This window comes from Tamandua tetradactyla, chromosome 15, assembly GCF_023851605.1.
Source record: "Tamandua tetradactyla isolate mTamTet1 chromosome 15, mTamTet1.pri, whole genome shotgun sequence".
Lineage (NCBI taxonomy): Eukaryota > Metazoa > Chordata > Mammalia > Pilosa > Myrmecophagidae > Tamandua > Tamandua tetradactyla.
In genome coordinates this window covers 45,734,476-45,751,001 of record NC_135341.1, presented here as the reverse complement: position 1 = coordinate 45,751,001, position 16,526 = coordinate 45,734,476, and the positions used below count along the sequence as shown (strand labels likewise).

General features: G+C 36.4%; 1 protein-coding gene and 1 pseudogene across 10 annotated transcripts in view; one reads left to right on the top strand and one right to left on the bottom strand.

The window, feature by feature from the left end:
• Positions 1-16,526, bottom strand: part of ULK4 (unc-51 like kinase 4) — a 749,242-nt gene that overhangs the window by 298,426 nt on the left and 434,290 nt on the right. The window lies entirely within an intron of this gene.
• Positions 13,523-15,829, top strand: LOC143657752 (phosphatidylinositol 4,5-bisphosphate 3-kinase catalytic subunit beta isoform pseudogene; annotated as a pseudogene).

Below are 16,526 nucleotides of genomic sequence, written 5' to 3'. Positions count from 1 at the left end.
GGAGAAAACTGATCATCTTACTGGCCAGTACTCTTTCCTGATGTCCAAACAGGAACTATGAAGAGCTTAAATTAATTTGCCTAAGTTAAACCAGGCTGAGGGTCTCCTAAAAGCTGAACCCGATCCTCCTCTTTGATATCCAGTCTTGGACAAATACCAGACTTGGTGGTCCTAGCTACAAGCTGGGCATCCAAGATTCACTGGAAGAGTGCCCATTTGATTATCTCCACTGTTTCTGTAACAGAGCAACAGTCCCACCAGCCTACACAAGAGATGTCCTTTGAACTTAGGATGGCAGGAAAGGAGAAGAGATGAAAAAGAAGGCTATGGTGTTTTCATATGTATTAATGGGGTATACATCACCCCAATAGATGAGCTTTAGCTTTAAGGACTTAGAAGTCAGGATGGCTTAATTAAATTTTCCTCAAGCATGTCAAAGAGAAAATCAGAAATCAAAACCAGTGCTGAAAATGTAGAAAGGAAGGAAAGATGGAAAGGAGAGAGAATAGGAAGGGAGGAAAGATGGAGGGAAAAGATGGAGGGACAGATCAATTTCCTCATGAAGCAAAATTGGGCCCTGTGAGATGGAACTCAGGCAACAACCACAAGACCTCAGGCCTCTCAACCATGAGACAACAGTTCACCTCAATCTGGAAATGGAGTTTTTGCTCAAAGTGAGTCAACACAGATCTAGCACATGCCCAGACACTGGGTGCCTCCAGCATTTCAAAAGGAACTCAGAGCAATTCTTGTCCCTACACCTAGCACTGCCAGTGTTTTCCCAGATGTGACCCATGCCAGTCTCAACACACAGGAAACAGGAAAGCAACTGCAGTCTTCTCTCAAATTCTTAGGCTATAGACACTTCAAGCTGCTTCTCAGTTGATGGAGCACATGTCAGGATCGCTTATTTATTTATTTATTTATTTAACAAACATAACCACATACAAACACAAACATTCTTACCATATGATCATTCCATTCTTGACATATAATCAATAACTGACAATATCGTTACATAGTTGTATATTCATCATCATGATCATTTTTTAGAACATTTAGAGCATCAATTCAGAAAAACAAATGAAAAGGAAAAAGAAAAAAATTCATGCGTATCATACCACTCACCCCTCCCTTTCATTGATCACTAGCATTTCAACAGGATTGCTTTCTTGCTGCAATACTGCATAGCCAGCCACCGCCCGTGAGTACACAGAGCAATGGTGTCACATCCCCTTCTGCAAGTGAATTTTGATGTGCTGCTGGTGACCCTCATACTGACTGGCCAGCACAGAATTAGGGAGCATGACAATGGACAGGACCTGGTAAAAGCTGTCATGAGCTTGTGTTTGTGTGGGGTGAGTAGAGAAGGGGTGCTGATCTATAGGAGATGCCTCTGAGCTTCAGGGACATATGCTTAACACTCACAGAAGGCTGGGTTTTACTATTAGTCAATCTTAGAATCCCATCTCTTAGGGCAAAAGTAACAAGTAAAAAAAAAAAAAACACTTTTGCAAGAAATAACCCATATATCAAAATTAGTATAGTTTCAATTTTGAAACATTCCATTCTACCTTGTTCTGAAGTTCCATATAATGTAGGCTCAGTCCAGGCTGAGGACTCCACAAGACAGCTAGATGGGAGCAGTGTAGACTCTGTGCCTCGGGGTCCAACTCATCTTTATGGGACCCATGAAGGGTGGTAAAGAGGCAAAACCTCAAGTAGCTAAAAGCATGTTCTTTAAATCCTTATAGACAACAGGGAACCTCTCCCAACAATAACTAAAACAGGCAGAGTACCCAGCCACTTCTTTCTGCATCTACTACCTCAAACAGGTGCTTGGCCCAGAGCTGGGCCAGGAAGCAAGCAGAGGGTGAAAGTATTGCAGTTTACAGAGGCAGAAATGGATACCCAATGCAAAGTGATAGGGTCGGGAACTCAAGCTACCCTGCAAGGTCCTTTTCTGCTCTAACACCCTTCACTAACACAATACTGTGTCTTTCCAAACTACTCCCAGGAATAACACACAGAGAGAATATTCAAATGAAAGGGCTAAGTAATATCAAATTATAATAATTTCTAAGCATTGTGACTATATTCAAACAAAAACAGTCCCAATTGTTTATCTGAAGATTGTGGTAAGGTTCATTCACATATAAGCTTTAGCACAGGATTGGTATTCCCTGTCTACCTTTTCACAGAATATACACAAGATAACCTGGAAGAATACAAAACATAAGAAGAAAAAAAAAATCTACAGGATCCTGTAGTTCTTCAGCCCTACCCCCAAACAATCCTATACACAAGGAAATCAACTAAACTGCCATGAAGTCAAACTCAAATTTTTATTTGGGTGGAGCAAAGCAAATAAGGAGCATGTTGAGGAGTTACTGTCCTCTCATTCACAGCATATTACTATATAGAAAACAAAGAATCTACTTGGACAGAATGGATGGATTGTAGCTAAACTCCCACATAAAAATAACAGTTTTAATATGAAATACTGTAAAATTTAAAACACAAAAACACATGCTACCCTCTATAAAATCAAACATAAAGTCTTGATTTTTCATTATTTGAGTAGTCTGCCCTGCTAAAATTTTTTTGTATTACATAAAATAGTGTAGATTACTTTGAAATAAAAAATGAATAATATTCTTTGTACACAATTGAAGGTCATTCCGGGAAGAGTATGAACTGAAAAGCAGCATATTCCAGGCCTGCCCTAGATCCTTGTGAATGAAGTACCCAGAACATGCACCAAGACACCTGTCCTTGGGGAGATTCCTATCCAGTGGGTGGGCAGTTCACTTAAAGAGAACAGGTCAAGGAGAAGTGCAATGTATTGATCAAGGCAGATAATGCTCTTGGCATACCAGGGGCTGAGATCCTGCTGAGCTGAGAAGATCAGGAAAAATTTTAAGAAGGAGATGGAACTGGAGCTGGACATTGAAGAATGAGCAAACTTTGAGAGGTGGAGAACGTGAGGAAGAACACAGACCATGGCTTCCACAGAGAAGACAAGAAATAGGAGGTTGCAGTCAAGAGAAATGAGAAATTACAAAGACACATTGAGGGCGATGGCTCAGAACGCCAGGCTGAGCCTTTTGGATTCCTCACTGTGCTGGTTTGAAAGGATGTATGGACCCTAGAAAAGCCATGTTTTAATCAAAATCCCATTTCATAAAGGCAGAATAATCCCTATTCAATACTGTATGTTTGAAACTGTAATCAGATCATCTCCCTGGAGATGTGATTTAGTCGAGAGTAGTTGTTAAATTGGATTAGGTGATGACATATCTCCACCCATTGGGGTGGGTCTTGATAAGTTTCTGGAGTCCTATAAAAGAGGAAACATTTTGAAGAATAAGTCATTCAGAGAGAGCAGAGCAGAACGACATAGCCGTGAGAAGCAGAGTCCGCCAGCCAGTGACCTTTGGAGATGAAGAAGGAAAATGCCTCCCGGGGAGCTTCATGAGACAGGAAGCCAGGAGAAGACGCTAGTAGATGATGCCATGCTCGCCATGTGCCCTTCCAGATGAGAGAGGAACCCTGACCGTGTTTACCATGTGCCTTTCCAGATGAGAGAGAAACTCTGACTGTGTTCACCATGTGTCTGTCCACTTGAGAGAGAAACCCTGAACTTCATCGGCCTTCTTGAACCAAGGTATCTTTCCCTGGATGCCTTAGAGTGGACATTTCTATAGAATTGCTTTAATTGGGACATTTTCTCGACCTCAGAACTGTAAACTATCAACTTATTAAATTCCCCTTTTAAAAGCCTTTGTGTTTCTGGTATATTGCATTCTGGCAGCTAGCAAATTAGAACATTCACTAAAAGCCACTTAATCATAAATGCCTAGGATACTAATGTCCTTTGATTTAGTGGAATTAAAAACAAACTAGCCATATACTGCCATTGCAAATCACAGATATCAGTTATAACATTTTGGTGTAGAGTGGGCAGGAGCGGGACGACATCAACTGCACAGGGCCTAGCGCCTAACCGGCTTCTCTGAGCTCCCTAATTCTGCTCGGATGTGGCCTTCATCACTTGACCTTGACTCCACTCTGCTTTCACTAGTCTTGTGGTTTCTAGTTTCTGGGCACTGTTTTCAGATGGAACCTAAATTAATGAGGCTCTACCTCCTTAGTTGGAAAAGCTAGCATCCTCCTGAGTTACAGCAAGCAGAGGGGACGAAATTTTTCTTGAGGTTTAGAAGGAAGGTGGATTCTTAGCCATCCCTATATTTAAAATTCTACAAAATGCAAAAATCTAGTGCAATTACAAATTATTGCTTCTGTTTATCTACTATATGATTTCACTGATGATATTTTTGAATGCAAAGGGATAATGAGATAGCTCTAAGAATCCTCACAGCCTCCACACATTAGGGATATTGCCTCAGTCAATCTTAGTTTTGTTTTCAACTCTAGAATGCTTCTGGGTGTGAACACCCACACGTAATGATATTTCTGGCTTTTGATAGATGGGGTGACAGAGAATGTATGAAATTCTTGATGACACATACTGATATCAAATAGAAAAATGAAACAAGAGCACATTATTAGATATTTTTGTTTTTTAATGGAACTTACAGGCTTCCTAAAAATGCCTCGGAAAAGCAGTGTGGCAAGAGGCCTAAATGAGGTCTCAGAAAAGATAATGGGACTTTAATGATGGAAATAGTAAGAAAATTAAATCTAATCATGTTCCATTAAGCATGCTCTTAGCTCTCATTTTTACCAAATTATTTTATTATGATTTTGCCTTTGTCTATTGAAATAATCTTTTATGGCAATTTGATTTGCTAGCATAAATAAGTCTCATTTATTTTCCACTATGAAATCCTGTGGGATTAATAAGAAGAGATGGATTATCTAAAATTTTACCCTTTCTGCAATCAGGAACGTACCACTCAGGGAAAGAAATACTTTGTTTTATATTTATATTTGTGAGGAAAGCATTACATTATAATTACAGTCTCATTCTACAGTAGCATATCACCAGCTAGAGGGATGAGCTTCAGACAGGCAGCACCTTCTATGCCAGCCTTGGCAAGAAGGCAGCCAGAATCCACTGCATTTATTCCTGTGTCCTACTTTCCTGGGCACACTTATTCACTGTTGGTGGGAATGTCAAATGGTGAACCATTGTGGAAGGCAGTTTGGCGGTTCCTCAAAAAGCTGAATATAGAATTGCCATACGACCCAGCAATACCATTGCTAGGTATCTACTCAAAGGACTTAAGGGCAAAGACACAAACGGACATTTGCACACCAATGTTTATAGCAGCATTATTTACAATTGCAAAGAGATGGAAACAGCCAAAATGTCCATCAACAGATGAGTGGCTAAACAAACGGTGGTATACACATACAATGGAATATTATGCAGCTCTAAGATAGAATAAACTTATGAAGCATGTAATAACATGGATGGACCTAGAGAACATTATGCTGAATGAGACTAGCCAAAAACTAAAGGACAAATACTATATGGTCTCACTGATATGAACCGACATTAGTGAATAAACTTGAAATATGTCATTGGTAACAGAGACCATCAGGAGATAGAAATAGGGTAAGATAAGGGGTAATTGGAGCTGAAGGGATACAGATTGTGCAACAGGACTGGATACAAAAACTCAGAAATGGACAGCACAATACAACCTAATTGTAATGTAATTACGTTAAAACATTGAATGAAGCTGCATGTGAGGTATAGGTTTTTTTTTTCTCTCTATTATCGTTTTATTTCTTATTCTGTTGTCTTTTTATTTCTTTTTATAAACCGATGCAAATGTACTAAGAAATGATGAATATGCAACTATGTGATGATATTAAGAATTACTGATTGTATATGTAGAATGGAATGATTTCTAAATGTTTTGTTAGTTAATTTTTTTTAATTAATAAAAAAAAAGAATTCTATAGATGGGCTTGATAAGTAACTTAAACACAACTAAACACTACGTTAATATATTAGCAGACAGGTCACCAGATTATGAAAATTAAGCAGAAAAGAAAAACAAAAGAATGGAAAAACCAGATAAGACTACAAGAGACATGTGGAGCACACTCAAAGATTTAAAATATGTATAATTTAAGCCCAGAATAAAAGGGTGAGGGGAGAAAAGGAAAGATGGAGGCAGGCGAAATATCTAAAGAGATAATAATCAAGACATTAGTACAAATGATTTAAAAAACAAAAACAAAAAACCTTAATCTACAGATCTGAAAGAGTATGGTTAACCCAAAGAAGAATTACAAAACAAACAAACAAACAAAAAAAAAACACAGAAGCACATCATAGTAAAACTGATAAAAACCAAAAATAAAAATCTTAAAAGCACTCAGAGACAAAAGATTAATTTCAATGGAGTGAAACTTAAACAGCTTACTTCTGAAATAATGAAAGTCAGAAGCTAAAAAATAATACTGATAAAATAATGAAAAGGAGGCAGGGGGAGTTTTAGCTTCTTAGCTGCTAAAACAAATATCATACAAAGGGTTGGCTCAAACAACAGAAATTTATTGGCTCACGGTTTTGAGGCTAAATCCAAAATTGAGGCATCAGTGAGTGAAGTTTTCTCCCCAGAAGACTGAAACTCTTGAGCTGGCTGCCAGCAATCCTTTGTTCTTGGGTTTTTTGTCACGTGGCAATGCACAGGGCAGCATCTTCTTCATCTTCCAGGTTCTGTTGACTTTCAACTTCTGGCTGCTCCTTACAGCTTTTTCCTCCCTCTGAGTTTCGATCTGCTTATAAAGGACTCCAGTAATATGGATTCAAGTCCTACTTGATTTCATTGGACTTCACCTTAATTGAAGACCAAAATCATAAGCAAACTGGGGTACAATCAATCCACTCGGGTACAGTCAATCCACATCAGGGGGGAAAAATCTGTCAACCCAGTAGAAATATCTTTCATGAAGCGGACATGATGTTCTCAGAAAAAAAAGGGGGTGTGGGGGGTGGGGGAGGATTTTTCAATAGCAAACTGACACTGAAGGAATTAAATGGAAATCTTAAAATAGAGGGAAATTGGTACCCTATGGAAAGAGAAATAACTGGAAACGTGAAGAAAAGCAAAAGGGTAAATGTGTGATTAAATTTAAGTATACATTCAAAACAAATTATTCTATATCTCGTATAGCTTAGATTATATGCACAAATAAAATACACAACAATAAAGCAAGTAATGGAGGGTGAATGTGTGTGTAGGGCTTCTAAATGTCTAGTAACATCAGGAAAGTGGCAAAAACAATCATTTGTATCAGATTGGAATATTTCACAAATTTTTGCTATTATCTCCAGTGTAGCCACTAAAAGAGTAGTAAAAGAATCTTTAACTAGTGAGTAAAGAGAACGAAAAAAAAAAGAGAAAATGTATTATTTGATTAATCCAAAAAGAGAAAGAAAAGAAAAACAAAATAGGCTAAGTAGAAGGTGAATGATAAAAACAGATATTAACCTCTATTAATATATCAGCAATTGATATGTATGTGTGTGGAATACTAAATACTCCATTTAAAATACAAAGATTGCCAGACTGCATTTAAGGAAAAACAAACAATTAAGTACTGCTGCACACAAAAGACATACTTTAAATACAAGGGCACAGAAAGGTTCAAAAAAGGGTGAAAACAAAAGGCTGGCAAGCACTAACCACCAGAAAGCTGCTGCAGCTACAATAATATCAGACTAAGTAGAATCTGAGGCAACATGTTTCACTGGAGATAAACAGGGATATCTAACGATGAGAAGGAATTAAACCAACAAAAAGATGTCATAAACCTAAATCTGTATGTACCCATAACAGAACTTCAAAGGATATAAAGTAAAAAGACAAAATTAAAAAGAGAACTAGACAAATCCAGAATCAGAATGAAAAATTCTGACATAAATTTTCAATGAGTTAATAAGCAAGAAAACAAAGGGAAAAAAATCAGTAAAGATACAAAAGATCACCACAAAACAACTGAATTCTACCTAACAGGAACATACTACACTTAATAATGATGGAATTCACTAAGTCATTAGCCATTAGGGAAACCAAAACCGAAACCATAACCAGAATGAGGTAACATCTCAAAACCACTAGAATGGTTATTATTTGTAAAATGGAAGATAACAACTCTGGAGAGGATACAGAGAAACAGAAACTCTACTATATTGTTGGTGGGAATGTAAAATGGTACAGCCATAACAGAAAACAGATTGGCAGTTCTTCAAAAGGGTAAACACAGAACTATGTTTGTGATATATCACCCAGCAATTCCATTTCTAGGTATACATCCACAAGAATTGAAAGAAGGGACTTAAACAGATATTTTTGCACCAATGTTCATAGCAGCATTATTCACAATAGCCAAAAGATGGAAACAAATCTTTGGAAGCAAATCAAATGTCTATCAATGAATGAATGGATAAAAAAATATGGTATACATAAATAATGGAATAGAATATATCATCCAGCCATAAAAAGAAATATAGTTCTGAGAGATGTGAAAACCTGGATGAACCTTGAAGACATCATGTTGAGTGAAGTAAGGCAGACACAATAGGGATAGAGAGTGTTATGATTCCTTTTACAGGAAATAATTAGAATATGCAAATTCTTAGAGAAAGAAAATACGAGTTCAAGTAAGCAAGGGCATGGGGCATAGGGAGTTCATGGAGAATGGGTGTAGGGTTTCTGTTTCAGGTGATGGCAAAGTCCTAATAATGGATGGTGGGTAGGGCAGTGCAGTACAGTGTTGTGATTAATCCTACTAAACAACATGTTTGGGAGTGGTGGTTATGGGAAACTTCATGTTGCATATATGTTTCCACAATTTAAAAAAGAGAGAGAATGAAGAGACAATGCCAATTAAATACAACCCACGATTCTGGATTGGATCTAATAATGGAAGACACAAGCCCTGAAAGGATATTTTGGGGACACATGAAAGAAATGGAATATAGACTGTAAGGTTTATTTCAAGGGTAAATTTCTTAAACCAATAACTGCACTTAACAAGGCTACATAAGTGAATATCTTTGTATCTGAGTATGGAGTATGTTGGAAGTCTCTTTATGGGTTTTGTGTTATTTTTGCAACTGTCCTGTAAGTTCGAAATAATCTCATAATAAGTGTTTAAGAATGATAACTAAAGTAAAACAAACAGACCTTCTTCATGCTGAAATATCATATACTGAAGGCCCAAATCCAGCTCTGTGAAGGGTCATTCCCAGTGTGCAATTACTTGTGGTCATCCAGGAAACAGGAAATCACAATGGCAGCAATTTATCTTACTATGGATAATTATTCAAAGTTGAACATAGACAATTTTCGACAGTGTCTCTGATTTTAATTGAAAAGTTAATCTCGTATAAATTCAGGAAAATAATTAAAATGTATAGTACAACAACTAAATCACATTAATAAAAGTTGACTTCAAAGAAAGGCAGGCCAAAAGAATTGGTCAAAATAAAACCATGATACCTAGCATATTTAAATTCATGTATATAAAGAAAAGCACTTAAAAATCATAAAGCAAACCACACGGTATTTCATTTCACTACAAAGACCTTTAAGCAACTATCCCTTGATGTAATTAAGGTATTGCTTTAAATCACATTCCAATCTACTTTTCCTTAGAGTTGATTTATTTAGTCAGTGATTAATAATATGGATGCTCTTTCACAAAATCTAGAAACATAAGTTCCATAGAACACAAGACTTTGTAAAAGTTTTAAACCATCATACAAAGAGCAAATCTGGAAGAGGTAAGAATCTGATTAAATGTAGGAAAAGCTCCACTTCGCAAAATGAATATTCTAAAATCCATGCTACCAATAAAATTCTAATCCTATGTATTTCTAGTTACCAGAAATTGTTTGTGGATACACAATGTACTAGAGGAACACTTTTTTAAAAACAAGCATCCTTATATATGTGAATTTTAGGGAAAATAAAGCACTCAAAGTAAGATAAGTTCAGGTAATGCCAATAAAAACGAAAAAGGACCTCTGAAAATTCTCTCCTGCCTAAAAATACTGAGATGTGCTCATTTCTCCTTCATTTCTTAAGGACAATTCTGTTTTATTACAAGTCTGCTTTATTTGACCCGATTCTGAGTTTACCCAGTATAACAAAGGAGCACTTGTCAAAAGCATTTACAGAAAATTGTTTCTTTTCAGCAGCCTGAGGCAGAAAATAACAGACGGAGAAAACAATAAGCTAACCTAAAGCTAAAAAGGAAGAGTTAGGGAATAAAATGCCCATAGGATCTTGAAAAGCTCTGATATATTCCTGGGAATGTAGAGGATCACACACAGGCCTGGAGTTTTGCTCAGAACCAGACTTGCGTATAAACTCAGCCAAGACCTGATAAGCCCAAAGCTCCCACCTACAGCTGACCTGGAGGCTCTGAGTAAATGAGAAGTGAACATGAAGGCACAGTTGTCAGCTGCCTGACTGAGTGCTGAAGGCATGCCCCAATCCCCAACATGCAAACAGCGCCTCTCACCTAAGACTGGGACACTTAATGCCTCCAGTAAGTAAGAGTCTACTGACTCTAGAGTTTTAAAGGAAATCTCTGTCCAATCATGAGGCAACCATGAACCAAATAGAGAAGAGACCTCATTGGCTACACATGACAAAGACTAGAGACTACAAAATTACAGAAGAGAATGAATACAACTGAACAGATTCTGAATTTACAAATTTGATGAAAAGCATTAATTTACTTATCCAAGAAGCTCAGGAAATTTTAAGTAGGATGAACTAAAAAAGTTCTACATCTATATACATCATTATCAAACTATCAAAAGCCAAAGATAGAGAATCTTCAAAACAGCGAGTGAGAAGTAACTCATAACATATGCGATCCTCAGTAAGACTGACAGCAGATCACTCATCAGAAACCACGAAGGCCAGATGCATAGGCTGACATTTTTCAAGTGCTGAAAGACATACTCTCTCAACTAAAAATTCTCTACCCAGCAAAATAATTCTTAAAAAATGAAGACAACACTATCACATTCCCAAAAACAACTAAACAAACAAAAAAATAGAGAATTTATCACCAGCAGACATGCAATACAAGAAATACTAAAAGAAGTCCTTAAGGATGAAACCAGAGAACACTAGACAGTAACTTGAATCTACTTGAAGAAATTAAGAGTACTACTAGTAAAGGCAATGACATGATAAATAAAAGACATAGTGTTAATATGTTTGGTTTCTAAATCCATTTTTCTCATATCACATTTAAAAGGAAACTGCATAAACCAATAATAATAAATCCTATTGATAGCCATGTAAGACATAAAGTTGGAACTTGTATGACAAAAAGAGCAAAAAGGAGAGAACAGACAATGGAGCTATATAGGAGCAATGTTTTATATACAATTAAAATGAAGTTGGATTAAACTAAGCTAGATGGTTATAAATTAAGATTTTAATTGTAATCCCCAGGCAATCACTAAGAAAATAACTCAAATATACAGTAAAAGAAATAATAAGAGAATTAATAGGGTAAATTACAAAATATCTATTTAACATAAAAGAAAGCAGAAATGGAGGAAAAGGAGGAAGGCATGTGACATATGGTAAGCAAATAACAAAATGGCTAACATAATTCTTATATCATCAATAATTACACAAAATGTAAAATATTTACACATTTAAATTAAAAAGGAAGAGACTCGCAGGATGGATAAAAAAATAACTCAACTAAATACTATCTATAATAAACATTCTACAGATTCCAAGACATAAATATATCAGAAGTCAAAGGATGGAAAAAATATATACTTTGCAAACAGTTTTGAAAATAGAACTGGTGTGGCTACACTAATTCCAAAAAAAAGCAACTTTCAGACAAAAAATTGCTTCTAGAGACAAAGAAGGACAATTCATAATTATACAAGAGTCAACCCATCAAGAAGATACAACTATAAACATATACACATCTAACAACAGCTCCTTGAAATTCATGAAGCACATGACAGAATTGAAGGGAAAAATAGACAATATTAAATATTGACTATATTAAACCATTGTGGAAAATAGACATTATTCCACAATAATGGTTGGAAACTTCAATGTCAAACTTTTAATAAGGCACAGAATAACTAGGCTGAAAATCAATAAGGAAATCGAAGACTTGAACATTAGAAATAAACCAGACCAAATAAACCAGACCAAAAGACATCTGCAGAACACTCCATCCAACAACAGGAAGTTACACATTGTTCTCAAGTCACATGAAACATTCTCCAGGGATAGACCATATATTAAGTCATAAAAGAACCCTCAATAAATTTAAAAGGACATCCAAAGTATATTCTCCAACAACAATTAATAAATAAATAATACAAGAAAATTTGGGAAATTTACAAAAATGTAAAATTAAATAATACACCCCTAAATAACCAAAGCTAAAAGAAGAAACCACGAGGGAAATTAGAAAATTCTTTGAGATGAAAACCATTTTTTCATTTTGAAAACAAACACATACCAAACTAGGTGCATACAGCAAAAGCAGTGCTCAGAGGGAAACTTATAGTTCTAAACGCCTACTTGAAGAAAAAAATAAAACTCAATAACCTATTCTTGCACATTAAGGAAAGAGAAAAATAATAGCAAACTAGAAAAAAAAAAGCAGAAGGAAGGAAATGATAAAGGTTAGAGAAATAAACAAAATAGAGAATAAAAAAAATAATAGAGAAATCGATGAAACAAATTGATCAACAGATGTTTTATATTCATTTTTTTTTTTTTTAACATGGGCAGGCACTAGGAATCGAACCCAGGTCCTCTGGCATGGCAGGCACGCATTCTTGCCTGCTGAGCCACCGTGGCCCTCAACAGATGTTTTAAAGATAAAAAAACTGACAAAATTTTAGCTAGATCAAGCAAGCAAAAAGGAGGGAGGACTCAAATGATTAAAATTCACTTTACTGGTGAAGTCTATCAAACATTTTCAGAATTAAGACATATCTTTCACAAACTCTTCCAAAATATATGAAAAATAGATCTCATATGAAGGTCAATATTACCCTGATACAAAAACCAGACAAAGACATCACAAAGAAATAGAACTATATGCTAATAACCCTAATTACTATAATACAAAAATACTCAGGAAAATATTAAGAAACCAAATTTGACATCATATAAAAAATAATTATACACCAAACAAGCAGGATTTGTCCCAGGAATACATCATACTAAACTTGATCAATGTAGTCCAATATATTTATGGAATCATTTCAATAAACATAGTAAAACCATTTGACAAAATCCAACACCCTTTCATGATTAAAAACATACAAAAAGACATAATTGGGCAGTCAGTCAGGAGGTGACTGAGAGGGGTGGGGATGCACACGCCAGAGCCAGGGCCTGGCAATGTACCTTTTAATCTGAAAAAGTCCTCTATGAAAACTCTCACATTTGAAAAATAAGTAATGTCGTCTGTTTTCCTAACTGAAATGGAGACTATCATTTGTAGGGTCTCATGGGTATAAATGAGCTTCAATTTCATAAGGTCTCCTGCTATGGCAGACATCTTTGACATCAGGGCAGTGGACTCACAAGTTGCATCTGATGGCTCGAAACCTGTGGATTTCCTTCTGCCTACTTGGATATATATCAGTTGGAAGTATCTCGAGCAGCTACCATTTCTCATATTAAGCAGATGCTATGGAAATAAGTATACAATTACCCAATGTTTAACCTCCTTATGGAAACTGACTCCTACGTGCTTGCAAGTGTGAATCAACTGTTGTATGTGAAGAAACTGGAGATGAAACAAGAAGCCTCTGTGATGCTTATTCTTCCAGCTCTCAAGCTGGTAACATGAAGTTGAGATTCAGGGGAAAATTTAGACTCAAAAATTGGAGTCCTTATAGGAAAAGATCTGCATGAATTTGATGTTTCATAGGATCCTGAAGTGAATGAATTCCTAGAAAAAGTGTGCAAATTCAGTGAGAAAAAGATTAATTCACTTGTAGGAATGGCTCGATGGACTGGTTAAAGCAAACTTATCCATCAGAGCGTGAACGTAGAAGTTCATCCTTGAGGAACTTAGAAGATAAATTTAATAGAGGAAAGCTCATTGTGCCTGTTCACACTTTGAAAATTGTGAGGATGTGCTGAGCTTTCAAGTTTCTCCCAATATGAATACTATCAAGATAGATAAATTGGTAATTCAAAAACGTTTGTCTATTCAAGGGGAAGAAAATGAAGTTAGCCCCTATGACTATGTCGTAAGTCAGGAGGAGAGTAGAATATATGTTTGATAACGATCCACTAATTCATTTCTAGTATACCTGAAAGTGTGTGATGAACAAGACTCTGCTATCTTTTATGCTAGTGGAATACTGCAAGATCAAGACGTATAAGCAGGAAATGATTGCCATAAATCAAAATTCACTTAACCCTCCTCTTCCTTTACCAGCAAAGAAAACATGAGTTATTTCTCATATTTGGGAAAATACCCACCCTTTCCAAATTGTCCTGGTTAAGGAAAATTAACTTCAAAACAGGAAAAACTAACAGTTCATGCCAGAGCTGGTCTCTTTCTTGGTACCAAGCTCCTTTGTAAAACTGTCATAAGCTTAGAAATATCAGGAAAAAAAATGATCACATTTGGAATGAACCACTGGAATTTGATCTTAATATCTGTGACCTGCCAAGGACAGCTCGATTATGTTTTTGCTGTTTATATTGTTTTGGATAAAGTGAAAATGAATAAGTTGACTAAAACTATTAATACCTCAATAGTCAGACCAACAGGAAAACCAGAAAAAGAGAATTATTCTGTAGAACATCAATGAATACAATGATTTTTTTACTTTAAAGGATAGCTGAGATCTGGAGATATAATATTGCACAACTGGTCTTCATTTCCTGATGAATTTGAAATGTTGAATGCAATGAGAACTGTTCAAACAAATCCATATTCTGAAAATCCAACAGCTTTGCATATTAAATTCCCAGAGAATAAAAAGCAATTTTTTTTATTACCCTCCCTTCGATAAGATCATTGAAAAGATGACTGAGATTTGCAAGCAGCGTTACTGCTAATATATCAAGTCTAGGTGGCAAAACATTTCATTTTAGACTAAAAGAAACCTTGAACAGGATCCATTATCTCAACTGTGTGAGGATGAAATGGATTTCATTTGGACATTGAGACAACAATGCAGAAAGAATTCTCTACAGACACTACCAAAATTACTGCTATCAAGTGGAATAAACTTGAGGATGTTGCTCAGCGTTAGGCACTTCTTCAGTTATGGTTTAAACTCCCCTCCTCTGCCTCATCCCCAGGAAATTATGAAGCTTCTGGATTTCAACTATCCAGACCTGTATGTGCAGGAATATGCTGTGGGCTGCCTGCAGGAGATGAGTCATAGAGAACTCTCTCAATACCTTTCACAACTAGTCTAAGTGTTAAAATATGAGCCTTTTCTTGATTGTGCTCTCTCTCTCTTGATTCCTATTAGAAAGACCATGTGCTAATTGGAGGATATGGCAGTATCTGTTTTTGGCATCTTAGATCAGAAGTGCACATTCCTGCTGTCTTGGTACAACTGGATATCATCCCTGAAGCAAACTGCCTGTGAAAGGCAGGGCACATGAAAGGGCTTTCCAAGCAGGTTGAAGCATTCAATAAGTTTAAACTTTAAATAGTTTAATCAAACTGAATGCAATGAAACAGAACAAAAGGAAACAAAGCCACATATACCTGTTTAAAACAGAATGCTTACTGGGTGTCATGGTTAGGTTCATGTGTCAACTTGGCCAAGTGGTGGTACCTGTTTGTCTGATTGGGCAAGGGCTGGCTTGTCTGTTGCGATGAGGACATTTCATAGAATTAAATCATGATCATGTCAGCTACATCCACAGCTGATTACATTTGTAATCAGCCAAAGGGGAATGTCTTCCCTTGCAATGAGTAATGCTTAATCTGATCACTGGAAGCCTTTCAAGAAGGATTCAGAAGAGATAGGCTATTCCTGTTTTGGCCAGTGAGCCTCTCCTGTGGAGTCTGTCCAAACCCTCCATCAGAATCAATGGTTTGACAGCCTGCCCTGCGGATTTTTGGACCCTGCATTCCTGTGGTCACGTGAGACACTTTTATGAATTTTATATTTTTGCAAGTGTTCCCTGTTGATTCTATTTCTCTAGAGAACCCTAACTAATACATCTTGGTACCAGGAGTGGTTCTTAAAAACAGAACCTTAAAAATGGGGTTTTATGAACAGTTTTCTACTCTGACAGGACTCAAAGGCACTAAGGATCCTGATTCCCATAATCAGAATGACACTCCCAATCCATGGAGTGAGTTGGCAAAAGAGAGAGTCAAAATATCACCATTTGATTCTCCTAATGCTTTGCTTGTATGAAGCCAGGCTCTGGGGGATAATGTTTTCAATGCCTTTACAGAGTTTTGTACAAATAAGAGGTATAGAGATGTTGGTTGGTTGTTGTTAGATACACTGGCTACATTAAGGAGTGAAAGGG